This window comes from Hypanus sabinus, chromosome 10 (genome assembly GCF_030144855.1).
Source record: "Hypanus sabinus isolate sHypSab1 chromosome 10, sHypSab1.hap1, whole genome shotgun sequence".
Lineage (NCBI taxonomy): Eukaryota > Metazoa > Chordata > Chondrichthyes > Myliobatiformes > Dasyatidae > Hypanus > Hypanus sabinus.
The window spans coordinates 124,204,330-124,218,590 of NC_082715.1; positions in this window are offsets into that span (position 1 = coordinate 124,204,330).

Sequence of the window (14,261 nt, forward strand, 5' to 3'; positions counted from 1 at the left end):
CATTCAGAAATCTGATGGTGGAGGGGTAGGAACTGTTCCTAATCTTCATGCTCCTATACCTCCTCCCTGATGGTAATAATATAAAAGAGCACGCCCTTTATGACGGATGCCACTTTTTTTAAGCTTCACCTTTCAAACGGAGTTTTGGGGGATTTTAAAAATCTGAAAAAATCACTAAGCAATTACCATCAACAGATCACTTGCAATAGCAGAGGAAACAACACACTGGACCATTGCCACACCACCATCAAGAATGCCCACCGTGCTATTCCACACCCTCACTTCGGGAAGTCTGATCACCTGGCTGTACTTCTACTCCCTGAGTATAGGCAGAGACTGAAGATTGCAGCACCAGCAGTGAGGACCAAGAAGGTCTGGACAAGGGAAGCACAGGAGTGCCTACAGGACTGCTTTGAATCAGTGGACTGGACTGTATTCAAGGATTCATCTTTGAACCTGGATGAGTATGCTGCAATTGTTACCGACTTCATTAAAACCTGTGTGGATGAGTGTGTGCCTACAAAGACTTACTGTACATTCCCAGACCAAAAGCCGTGGATGAACCAGGAGGTGCGTCGTCTGCTGAAAGCTAGATCTGTGGCATTCAAGCTTGGCGATCCAGGCCTGTACCAGAAAACCAGATATGATTTGTGGAGGGCTATTTCAAGGGCAAAGAAACAATTTTGAATGAGGTTGAAAGTGATATCAGATGTAGGACAACTCTGGCAGGGCTTACCAGACATTACTTCCTACAAAGTGAAACCCAATAGCATGAATGGCAGTGATGCTTCATTATCAGATGAACTCAATGCCTTTGATGCCCGCTTCGAAAGGGAAAATATAACTACAGCTGTGAAGATCCCTGCTGCACCTGATGACCCTGTGATTTCTGTCTCGGAGAATGGCATTAGGCTGTCTTTAAAGAGAGTGAACCATCGCAACGCAGAAGGTCCCAATGGAGTACCTGGTAAGGCTTTGAATACCTGTGCCAACCAACCGGCAGGGGGGACTCAAGGGCATTTTCAACCTCTCACTGCTATGGGTGGAAGTCCCCACTTGCTTCAAAAAGGGAATAATTATACCAGTGCCTAAGAAGAATAATTTGAGCTGCCCTAATGACCATTGCCCAGTAGCACTCACATCTACAGTGATGAAAGCTTGGAGAGGTTGTTCATGACTAGACTGAACTCCTGCCTCAGCAAGGACCTGGACCCACTGCAAATTGCCTATCGCCACAATAGGTCAACGGCAGACGCAATCTCAATGGCCTTAGACCACCTTGACAACACAAACACCTTTGTCAGGATGCTGTTCATCAACTATAGCTCAGCATTTAATACCATCATTCCCACAATCCTGACTGAGAAGTTGCAGAACCTGGGCCTCCATACCATCCTCTGCAATTGGATCCTTGACTTCCTAACCAGAAGACCACACTCTGTGCGGATTGGTGATAACATCTCCTCCTTGCTGATGATCAACACTGACGCACCTCAGGAGTGTGTGCTTAGTCCACTGCTCTTCTCTCTACTTACACATAACTGTAAGGCGAGGCATAGTTCAAATACCACCTATAAATTTGCTGATGATACAGCCATTGTTGGTAGAATCTCAGATGGAGATGAGAAGGCGTACAGGTGCAAGCAAGTGGTGTCACAGCAACAACTCAATGTCAGTAAGATGAAAGAGCTGATTGCGGACTTCAGGAAGGGTAAGATGAAGGAACCCATACCAATCCTCATAGAGGAATCAGAAGTGGAGAGACTGAGCAGTTTCAAGTTCCTGGGTGTCAAGATCTCTGAGGACATAACCTGGTCACAACATATCGATGCGACTATACTTCATTAGGAGCTTGAAGAGATTTGGTACGTCAACAAATACACTCAAAAACTTCTGTAGATGTACTGTGGAGAGCATTTTGACAGGCTGCATCTCTGTCTGGTTTGGGGGGGGGCTACTGCACAAGACTGAAAGAAGCTGTAGGGAGTTGTAAATTTAGTGGCTCCATCTTGGGTACTAGCCTGCAAAGTACCCAGGACGTCTTTAGGGAACGGTGTCTCAGAAAGGCAGCGTCCATTATTAAGGACCTCCAGCATCCAAGGCATCCCCTTTTCTCACTGTTACCATCAGGTAGGAGGCACAGAAGCCTGAAGGCAGCAATTCAAGGACAGCTTCTTCCACTCTGCTATCCTATTCCTAAATGGTCACTACCTCACTCTTTAATAAATATTATTTCTGTTTTTTGCATGATTTTTAGTCTATTCAATATACACATATTATAATCAATTTAATTATTTATTTCTTTTCTTCTTCTTCTTCTTCTTCTTCTTCTTCTTCTTCTTCTTCTTCTTCTTTGTCATTGATTGCATTGAACTGCTGTTGCTAAGTTAACAAATTTCACGACACATGCCGGTGACAATAAACCTGATTCTGATTCTGAGATCCTTGATGCTGGGGGGCCCCATGCCCATGATGAAGCTGGTTGAGCTTGCAGCCCCCTGCAGCTTTTCCCGATCATGTGCAGTGGCCCCTCCATACCAGATGGTGATGGAATGAGATAGAAACTTGCTAGAGTCTTTGGTGACATAACAAATCTCCTCAAACTCCTAATGAAATATAGCTGCTGACGTGCCTTCTTCATAAATGCATCAACATGTTGAGCCCAGGACAGACTGTCAGAGATGCTAACATCCAGAAACTTGAAACTGCTCTCCCTTTCCACTGCTGGCCCTTCGATGTTCCCTCAACTTCCCCTTCCTGAAGTCCACAATCAATTCCTTGATCTCAGCTAATCATGTCTGCACAATGCTGGCCCTCCTGTTTTTACCACATACAAGTCCAATGTGGCTTGTTGATTATTGTATTTCATGTTACTTATTACAAATGTCATTCCCACAGGAGTTAACATTTCTCTAGTATAAGTTTTATGTTAGAAATCTATAGGCTTCAGTTCAGTATTTTTGAAATACTGTTCAAACTCAATTTGTGAATGTTTGAAACAGTCAAGCCAGTGACCAAGTCCTTTTTAATTAATTTGCCATTCACTTCCGCTGTAAGCCATATTGCTTGTCTATTGTTAGTTTTCACATTGTAAATCTCAAAGCTACTCAGTCCTGCATCACTCTCATCATTATCAGATTTTTCGTAAACAGTGTGCAGATTAGTGCTCATTCTGAAACTTCAACTTGACTTTTTAGCTTTTTCTCTTCCCTGTGCAGTCCATCTATTTTTGTCTGCCTGATATGCTCTTTGTGTGTGCCCTACTTTCTTACATTTTTGGCAAGTTTCACATTTAATCCTGCTTTGTTTTGGCGCATGTGAGCCCGTTACAGTAGTATCACAATTTGTTCGGCCAGTTGGACATTGCAATTGTGTTCACACTCGCTTTCATTCCTGACTGCTGTTTCTATTGAGACAACCGTTCCAACTGCTCCTTTAAATGTAGGTTGTGCTTCAGTTAGGAGCTGTGTTTGAATGTTTTCTTGAAAAATTGCAATAACTAAGTGATATCTGAGTGCATCATTAAGCCAATCAGTGAACTGACAATGCACAGACAACTTCTTCAATTCAGCCATATATGCTAAAATGGACTCCCCTTCCTTTTGGTTTCACTTATGAAACCCAAAGCATTCTGCAATCAACAATGGTTTTAGTTCTAAATGCTCCCGCATTACTTTCACAATATCAGCAAAGCTCATTTCAGATAGTTCGTTTGGTATAGCCAAACTTATATGCAAGCTGTATGCTTTTAAACCCAAAGCAGTCAGCAAAACAGGCACTCACTTTTCATTTACTTCAAAATACTACTCAATTCACTCATTATATACTATCCAGTTATCTTTTGTGTAATCAAATGCTTCTATCTTTCCAATGCAGCCATCCATTTCTGCTTTTTTTTTTAAAAAATTATGATTAATATCATCTGGCACTCACTGTTTATGAACTGTGAGTTTGTTCATTTTCTACCTTTCATTTAACTCACCCGTTTCTGTCTCTTCCCGAAGAAACACAAAGTGTGCTGCTTTTTTTTAACCATCTTGATGGGCTTTAACAGGCAGGTAATCATCTTGGGCTTGTTATAAAACTTCCTCACTGCCACTGTAATGTTTTGTAACTCCAAAACATAAAACTAATTGAAAGAAAACACAAAGCCAGAAATACATGCCTTAGTTTTGTTTTTTTTTTACGTTTAGTGAGGCACACACATATGATGTAGTGGAATGATAACGTATGTCATTCACGTAATTTTACATATAACGTGCAATGCATTATGTAAACAACAAATAATACTTAATCGAACAATATATTTACAATAATACTCCAATAATACTGAAATATTAAATACACGCAATTGCCGTCACAGGTTTTCATTGCCCTACCAGGTACAAAATCAGGCCTGACACCTTGTGATGGTTCACCCTCTTATAAGATGCTCTGACGCCAGCCTCTGAGACAGAGATTACAAGGTCGCCAGATGCTGCAGGGTTTCACACAGGTGTAGTGTTATTCTCCCTTTCAAAGTGTGCATAAAAGGCATTGAGCTCACCTGGGAGTGAACCATCACAACCATTCATGATGTTAGATTTCACGTTGCAGGACCTTCAAACCTTGCCAGAGCTGACATGCATCCAATTCATCTCTCAGTTCAATTGGTATTGCTTTTTTACTCTTAAAACCCTTCCATTGGTCACACCTGGACTTATAGAGTTCCAGATCATCAGCCTTGAACGTCACTTATGTAACCCTCAGCAGACTGCTGATCTCCTACAGATTTCTGCACTGTTGAAAATATCCTGACTAGTTACATCATGGAATGAAACGCCATTTCCAATGCACATGAACACAAGAGGCTGAAGACAGTTGAGCCCTCCCTACCTCTAACAGCATCTACAGGAGTCACTGCCTCAAGAAACTGGCATCTATTCAGGGATCCCCAACCTCTAGGCCGGGGGTCGGCAACCTGCGGCTCCCAAGCCATTTGTGGCTCTTTCACCTCTGTGCTGCGGCTCCCTGTGGCTTTGGGAAATAATTGGTCAGTATTTAATTAAAATGTATTTTATGTTAGTTTGTTAGCTTTTGAAATGTAATTATGGTGATCTTGTACAACCTAAGTGTAGCGACACATTTCCTGCCACATCCAAAACGGCTCACAATTAGCCAGCATTCCGGCTAAGGGAGATAGCCTACGGGGGTTTGTGAGTACGCGTCTTTTGCAGCATCTGCGTCCATGGGGGCTGGGTTGAGGGAGGCTTAAAAGCAAGGCTGTTTAGTTCGAATAAAGCTATCTTTGACTGCAGTTTACTGACACCGCTACAACGTGTTTTTATCGCTGGCTGTCCAGACGGAAGGTGCTGAAACGCTTTGTCGCGTGTCTGGAAGAAGTGAAAACTTTCCTGGGCAGCAAAGGGCTCACCTTTCCTGAGCTGGAACAGCCAGAGTGGCTGGAAAAGCTACACTTCATGGTAGACATGACAGCGCACCTGAACACGCTGAACACAGCTCTTCAGGGGAAAGGACGTACAGCCCTGCACATGTTGGAGGATGTTTTGGCATTCGAGCGCAAGTTGACAGTGCTTGCCAGAGATTTACAGAAAGGCACTTTGTCTCACTTCCCCAATTTGAGAGAGTTCAAACAAGGTCACGACATGATAATTTCGGAGTATTTACATTCTGCAATCATCGCAATGCAAACATCGTTTGGGAAACGCTTCTGTGAGTTCAGAGAGGAAAAAAACACATTATCCTTCCCGGTCACTCCCTTAAGCATCGATCCTTCCCTACTGAATACGACTGCATTGGCAGGTGTGAGTCAACCTGATCTTGAGATGGAACTGGCCGACATAGCCGACAAAGACATATGGGTGTCCAAGTTTAGACGCTTGACAGCAGACCTTGAAGATGTTGCCCGTCAGAAGGCCGTTCTTGCTCAGAAACACAAATGGAGTGATATTGAAAACCTCACAGATGACAGCTTGCGATCCTGTGTAAAGATGAAGGTGACATCATACAGCCCTGATGTGCAGACGCTGTGCGCTGAGGTCCAGGAGCAGAAATCCCATTAACCAAGTATGATAAATATTTTAATTGCCTATTATTTTACTTATATTCATATTTTTTCATTGTTCAGTGAAATAGTCCTTTCATTTTTCAGGATGACAGCTGGCTGACGTTATTTTTGGTTTGCTGCTGGCGGAAAATTTAAGTTCGGCGTTTTTCATAAATACAAGAAGGACTCAAATAGACATTGAATATTTTACTTAAAAGTAACTTTCAACCCAACGTCTTTTTTTCGGAGTTCAAAATGTTTTTGTTGCATGCAGAAATGTAATTTCGTTTTCTCTGCAGGAGTTCATCAATTTCATAAATGCAACACATTATAGTTTGTTTATACATAGCATAAAGGCAAAAAAAACGTTGTATGCAGTGTTATTTCATTTTAAATGTCAAACGGGTTTTGCGGCTCCCAGTGTTTTCTTTTCTGTGGAAAACGGGTCCAAGTGGCTCTTTCAGTGGTAAAGGTTGCTGACCCCTGCTCTAGGCTAAGGGTTTGGGCATGTCCAGTAGGTTCTCCAAGACACACATTCATCCACACAGGCCTTTCTGAAGTCAGTGACAAATATGGTGTATTCATTCAGATTCCAAGGTGAAGATGCAGATGAAGAAGATTCTTCTAATAAGGTAGTTAAAACTTCTCCAAGAATACTAGCAAAACTGCCAGCAAGTCTATTTATCTCAGCACTGTTGAGATGCAACCCATTGCCTCAGAAGCCTAAAGTCCTCCCTCCTGCATATTCCTCCATCTACATGCTCATCTGCTCTGCCCAGATTCCACAGAAGAATTAACATAATCTCTTTCTTTTGGTACTCCATTTTTGTTAACATGTAACTGAAGCTGAAACTGTACTTCATCAATAGCCTTGGTCAGCCATTTTAAAAGATTTATATGCAAATAACTAAGCTACTCTATTTCTGCACTTCCTTTAACAATTCACTATCTTATGCCTTCCTGATGCTCCTGGATATATACTTCATTTCCAAGCTTTATGCCACCTGCCAAGGTTGAGATTATGTTCTGTATTCAAGCCATTACCACATAATATCTAGAAGAGCAGTGATCCCCATAATAATCGCTTTGTAGATATCCTTATATCCTACATTCACCAATATGAATGTAACTTTGCATTATTGTCACAGTTTTCTACCCATAAGCCATATTTGTGCTCACTCTATGGTGCTGAGGCTATGAAGACTGCCCACTCCGTGCCTGCTAATATGATAGACTGATACTGGAGCTTTGAGCCTACTCCGGGTTGCTGCGGAGTTCAAACCTAAGGACTCATGAACATTGTGTTTTCCCCCTTTCTCAAGGTTGTGCAATTTCTACATTCTTTGAAAATAAATGTACTTTGAAACTTCAAAACACTCTCATTGTCCCTTTAACCTGATAGTACACCTATGCTGTGATATGGCTACCATCTATTGGAAGTCCATATCGACTACACATCTCCTTTCTGTGCTTCCTATTCACCCTTCGTTCCCCTGACTTAACTCACCTTCAACAAATCTGTACCTGCCTGTCAATAAATGAGCCATTTGTTTCAACGTTATAATTAACAATTGATTATACTGTTTTTTCCCGCACTTTTAACACCAGAGCATCTTTTCCATAGACACCAGTTTGCATACAGGGAGGTCCTCCTCTCACACCATTACAAAATATAGACAGGATTAAATGATTATGGCTGGTGTTTCCCCATTCTTTCTTTACCTTAAACCACAGATGCATCCTATCACATGACATCCCTACTTTGAATGCTGTTCAACTCTTTAATCTAATTACATTCACCTTTAATATGACATTGACAGTATCCTCCCATTTGGTAAAGACATTTGCAAAGAGCTCACTTTACACATTGCCTGCCTTCACAAGAGGATAGCCTTCACGATGTCTAATAGGGCACACCCTTATCTTGGCCTGCCATTATGTTTTTTAAAAGTTTGCATCCCCTGTTGCATTACATTTTAATTTTTGCTCTCCCACTTTCTTTGCCACTCATTTCGACTTTCTGGAACCCCACAGAAGCTAAAACACTAAAGAATACGGTGAACTTTACAGCTTGGAGTCTTGGAATTCAGCCCAGGATAAGGAGTGGTTTTTGGCAAGCTTTTCATTACCCGCATTTCCAAAGTAGACAAAATAGTTTTGGATCAAGGTTTCTAATAGAGGAAACAAAGTACAAGTATGCATCTGGATAAAGCACCTGGGCTGGATGGCTTCCTCGAAAATTTACAACTGTTCTTGCTATAACTTGCTCTTCTGCTACTGAAGTACCTATCTACCTCCTCACAATTGGATAGGAATTTTTCTTTTCCTTTTCAGAAAAAGGTGAATTGCTGTTCATTAAAATCATTAGCCTTAGCAGAGAAATGAAGGAATATTCAAAAGATTTTCATATTCCATTTGAAGATAACTTATCGCCCGATCTTCCCCGATAAGTGTGGATGTGAAGAGGAAGCTTCCTATGATGGGGGAGGCTTGGACCAGAGGGCACAGCCTCAGAATAGAGGGACATGCATTTAGAACAGAGATGAGGAGGAATTTCTTTAGTCAGAGAATGGTGAATCTGCGGAATTCATCACCACAGGTGGCTGTGGTGGCCCAGTCATTGAGTGTATTTAAGATTCCTGACTGGTCAGGGATTGAAGGGAAACAGAGAGAAGGCAGGAGACTGAGGCTGAGGGGGAAATGAATCAGCCTTGATGAAATGACAGAGCAGAATTGATTGGCCAAATGGCCTAATTCTGTTCCTACATCTTACGGGATTCCTTTTTTTGACAAAGAATGTCAACCTACTAACAAGATTTTAGTACCATAACAGTCTGCACCTAGAAATAGGAGGGGTGCAGCCTCCAGAATAAGGATCGAGTATTTAGGATTGAGGTTAGCAGGAACTTCCTCACTCAGAAAGCTGTGAATCTTCAGAATGAACAAATTCAGTGAATTTTGGATGCTCATTTGCTGAACTTACTCATGGCTCCAAAGGAAATGAGCATCAAGAAAACATGGGAGCAATGATTAGTAAGTAAGGTAACAGGGAACATGTTTTTTTAAAACACTATGGTAGGCAAAGGTTAGGTGTGTTCTATTAGAAATTGTAAAGGATATCCTTGTGAATGTTCAAGTACTAATATATTAAATGAGAACTTTACAAAAGTCTTGACAAAGTAAGGGGCCACTCCCAATGTCATTATTCGCAAAGCAATATGAAGGATCCCACGCACCGCTCATACAAACTCTTCTCCCTCCTGCCATCTGGGAAAAGGCACCAAAGCATTCGGGCTCTCACGATCAGATTGTGTAACAGTTTCTTCCCCCAAGCCATCAGACTCCTCAATACCCAGTGTCTGGACTGACACCAACTTACTGCCCTCTACTGTGCCTATTGTCTTGTTGATTATTTATTGTAATGCCTGCACTGTTTTGTGCACTTTATGCAGTCCTGGGTAGGTCTGTAGTCTAGTGTAGTTTTTGTGTTGTTTTACACAGTTCAGTGTAGTTTTTGTATTGTTTCATGTAGCATCATGGTCCTGAGAAAAGCTGTCTCGTTTTTACTGTGTACTATACCAGCAGTTATGGTCGAAATTACAATAAAATGTGACTTGACTTGACATGCAAAGGTAGTAGTAAAGTTGAATGGAATATGGATAAAGAATGAAGAAGTTTTTATAAGATTGTAGATGGATATTTAGAAGCCAGGGGTAGAGATTTGGGCCAAAAAGCAGAGTTGAGGCTGAAGACTATATCACAGAGAAGAGTAGTCTCTAGTCATTGTCTAGCCTTCACCTTTGATCATTATTATGAGAAAGGAATGGAGTGTTCGTGGCACTTTGCACGCAAGATTCAAATCTGATACTAGCTTCATAGAGGAGGTTACAAAACAGAAGGGTCCATGTATTCTGAAAGTTGCAAAGACAGAAAAAAAACGTATCCATCACTATTCCTGTTTTTAAGCTGAGTATTAATCCCTGAGGAAGGTTTGGTGATAAGAGTTCAAAATCCTTAACAATCGTGGAAGAATTTAAAAAAACATAAAAACAGGAAGGTATTTGATCATGCACACAATTAAAACTCAAAATGGTTCATTAATGGTCCTCAGCAAAGGAAACTGCCATCTGAGGCCAGTCTACCATTTGTGTGACTCTAGTCCCAAACAGACCTGGTGACTCTGCTGCCCATAAGCTGCTTAGCAAGTAATTAGCTGGATGTGAACAATAATGAAGATGACACCAAGATCTGAAAATTGATACATGTTTTAAAAAAAAAGATCCAGCGTGCTCCGTAAAAGAGAGAAGACCATAGAGACATAGAAAATCTACAGCACAATACAGGCCCTTCGACCCACAAAGTTGTGCAGAACATGTCCCTACAGGTTCGAAATAGACCATTATTTTATTTGTTTTCACTAAGGAATAGTGAAAACAACTAAAGTGACGAATGCTGGAGGAACTCAGCAGGTCAGGCAGCATCTATGGAAAGGTATAAACAGTCGACGTTTCAGGCTGAGACCCTTCATCAGGACTGGAAAGGAAGAGAGAAGTCTGAGTAAGAAGGTGGCAGAGGGGAGGAAGAATACAATGTGGTAGGTGATATGTGAAACCAGGAGAGTGGGATGGGGTAAGATAAAGAGCTGGGAAGTTGATTAGTGAAAGAGATAACGGGCTGGAGAAGTGGGACTCTGATAGGAGAGGGCAGAAGACCTTTCTAGAGTTTAGCAACACTATGACCACTTTAATTGCTTTGCACTAAAATGAAGTTGTTTTTTGTTTTGTTTTAACATTAAAAACATCAATTATTTATTTTCAAGGTGATTTGATTGAATAGGTGGGAAACAGCAGTTCCAGTAATTTTGCTGGAAAGAAAGGGAGGAGCACCAGAGGAAAGTGATGAGCAGATAAGGTGAGAGATGGAAACGGGAATGGGGAATGGTGAAGGAGAGGGGCAGGCAATTACTGGAACGATAGCTCATTTTATATTGTCTTGTTCCTGATTCAAAGTTATAGAAACTCAAAGTTAGACAAAACTTTCAAAGGCCTTATTGCTTGTTTTGTTGTATTGGTAGTTTATCTTCCATAATGCTGCAACTTTGGAGCATTGTTCCACTCGCACAACAAAATGTAATCCTCTGGCTTCCTTCCCCAGTATCCTAAGTAGGTAAAATGTTTGGGTGGTTCGGAATTCACGGACGAATCCTGACATCTGGTGGTGTTGCATAAATACTGCACAAATGCTTCTCCAATTTCAATGTAAATGGGAAATGAATGAAATGAAATATCTTTATTGTCATTGCATAGTACAATCTGTCATGCACCAATACAGCGAAAATGAGTTTGCAACCCTCATACTCAATGCTATAAAACAACAAATAAAATAAATAAACAATAAATAAAATCAAGTTACCAGCCAGCACAAGCAATACAAAAGCGCAACTCACATGCATGATAGCCATAAAACCAGTATTAAGAGTAACAATATAACAAACATGCATTCAACACTGGGCAAAATTACTGGAACTGCTGTTCCCCACGTATTTAATCAAATCACCTTGAAAATAAACAATTGATGTTTTTAATGTTAAAACAAAACAGAAAACAACTTCATTTTAGTGCAAAGCAATTAAAGTGGTCATAGTGTTGCTAGACTCTAGTGGTTAGGGTTGTGCCAAATGATTCAGGAACCAATACACAATGTTCAATTATGAACAATTGCATAATGTTACACAACGTAACATTAGGGCAAGGCATTCAAGCTACTCATTATTTTTGTCCAAAATACTTTTAAAGAAACAAAACATTGGATTAAAAATAAGGTCCTATTCCAATAAGAACAGCTAGCGCTCAGCTGTTTTGCACACCCCTATCCTTTGTTATTCCAGGCACACCCAGTTTATATTTGTATCCTTTCATAGGTTACTCTGCATTCCAAAGGGCAAGGGCTAGACCTCTCAAGCTGGTGTTCTGTTTATAAAGATCTTTGCCTCTACACGATCTGTTGTCCTTTGCACATTGGTTATTCGTCCGTCTTTGTTGTAGGCCATTTTTCATTGATTCATTTGTGTTACTTTGTACTTACTGTGAATGCCTTTGAGAAAATGTCTCTCAGGATAGTACATGGTGCATATATGTACTTTGATGATAAATTTATTTTGAACTCTGAACTTTGAACACTTAATTTCCTTTAAGACCATCCTTAAAATCCTCGATCACTTTATCTGGGTATTCTTTTAATATTAAGTTTGTCAACTAGAAGGCCATTTCTTTCCAATAATTTCTCACAAGATCTAGGAATATTTTTCTTCATTAAATCATTGAAGTTGCCACAGATCAATTCCCTATCCATAACTCCTGACTCCCATTCACCCAAACAGATGTCAAAAGTCTCCTTGCCAAGCTGATAAACCCAGTTCTTTCGTAATTCAGACAGTGTGAGACAGTGTGGGACATCGGAGACCGAACGAAGGGTCGGTAAATTTTAACTTACAGTGTTTATAGCCAGACCGGTGGGGGCTTGTGTGTGTGTTCACCCTTGCCTGGGTGACGAGCCCACCATGGAAGAACAGTCTAGCTAAAGGATGGAGGGGTCTTACGTGAATGGCCACAACAACAAAGCATCAACGGATCAAAATCGTAAAGGAAGGTTGACAAGATAATAGCTGTTACTGTTCACACATTTTCTCTCTCTCGCTCTCTCTCTCCAACAATTGCAACACATCGACAAACAACTACCGCAGCCTGCATGAACTGAACTGAAATTTATATTTCCATCTGACAATTCATTATCCTGTAGACAACGATAGAGCTTGTTTCATTAGTGATTATTATTATACCTGCACTTTTAGGTTTAGTATTGCTAACGTATATTCTCTGTATATTCGCATTGATATTATTTTGTATATTTTTGCTAATAAATATTGTTGAAAATAGTATCACCAGACTCCAATGGACACTTCTATCTTTGCTGGTAAGACACCCAGTTACAGGGTTCGTAACACCACCAAGTGCTGAATCTGTGGAATTTTCTGCCTAATGAAACAGTGGAGGCTACCTCAGTAAATATACTTAAGACAAGTTTGAATAGATTTTTGCATAGTTGGGGAATTAAGGGTTATGGAGAAAGGGCAGGTAGGTGGAAATGAGTCCATTGCTAGATCAGCCATGATCCTACTGGATGGCAGATCGAGCTCGATGGGCCAGATGGCCTATTCCTGCTCCTATTTCTTACGTTATGTTCTGTCACAAACTGTGCAGCCTGGTGTCCCTACTAAGGTATAAAAGATGCTAAGGAAGCATGACATGGTGAACGTTGCAAGGTCTCCACTAGTGGGAGAGTTTCAAACAAGGAGACTAGTTACAAGGTAAGGGCGTGGTCATTTCAAACTGAGGTACACGGGAGTTACTTCTCAGAGATCTCTGGAATTCTCCACCCCAGAAATTTGTAGAGGCCAGATCATTACTTAAAGAAATGAATAAAGTTTTGGAAGATTGGTAATTGAGGACAATATAGAATTGGCAATAGAAGAGGGGTTGAGGTTTGGAGAAACATTAATCAACAGGAGTGGCTTGACGGGCCTGGTAGTGTAATCTGTCCATGCAAGGCCAAAAGACATAAAAAGGAAAAGGCTGCTGGGCCCATTGAGTCTGTTTCTACCGTTTGATCCTGCCTGATTTATTTTTCCTTCTCTATCCCCATTCTCCTGCCCTCCTCCCTTTAACCTCTGACATCTTTATTAATCAAGAACCTATCTCCGCTTTAAATATACCCAAGAGCTGGGCCTCCACAGCCATCTGTGAATTCTACAGATTTACCAGCCTCTGGCTAAAGAAATTCCTCCTCATCTCTTTCTGAAAGAGATGTTTTTATTTTGAGGCTGTGCCCTCTGCTCCCAAACTCTCCTAATACTAGAAACATCCTCTCCACATCCATTCTCTTCATGCCTTTCAATATTCCATAAGATTCCTTCCCACACCCCCCCACCCCCACCCCCACATGCATCTAAACTCCTGTGAGTATAGGCCCAGGGCAGAGCCATCAAATACTTCTCATTTATTAAACCAGGATTGTTATGTTACTTCTGTTTAAACTTAGCGTGGGTTAACAGTAAAGAATCATATCCTGGAAGAATTAGAGAGCTTTTATTTACAGTAATAAACAAACTCGGCTTAACCCAGCCATGTGCTGGAACATTCTGGCAATCCCGCGCATG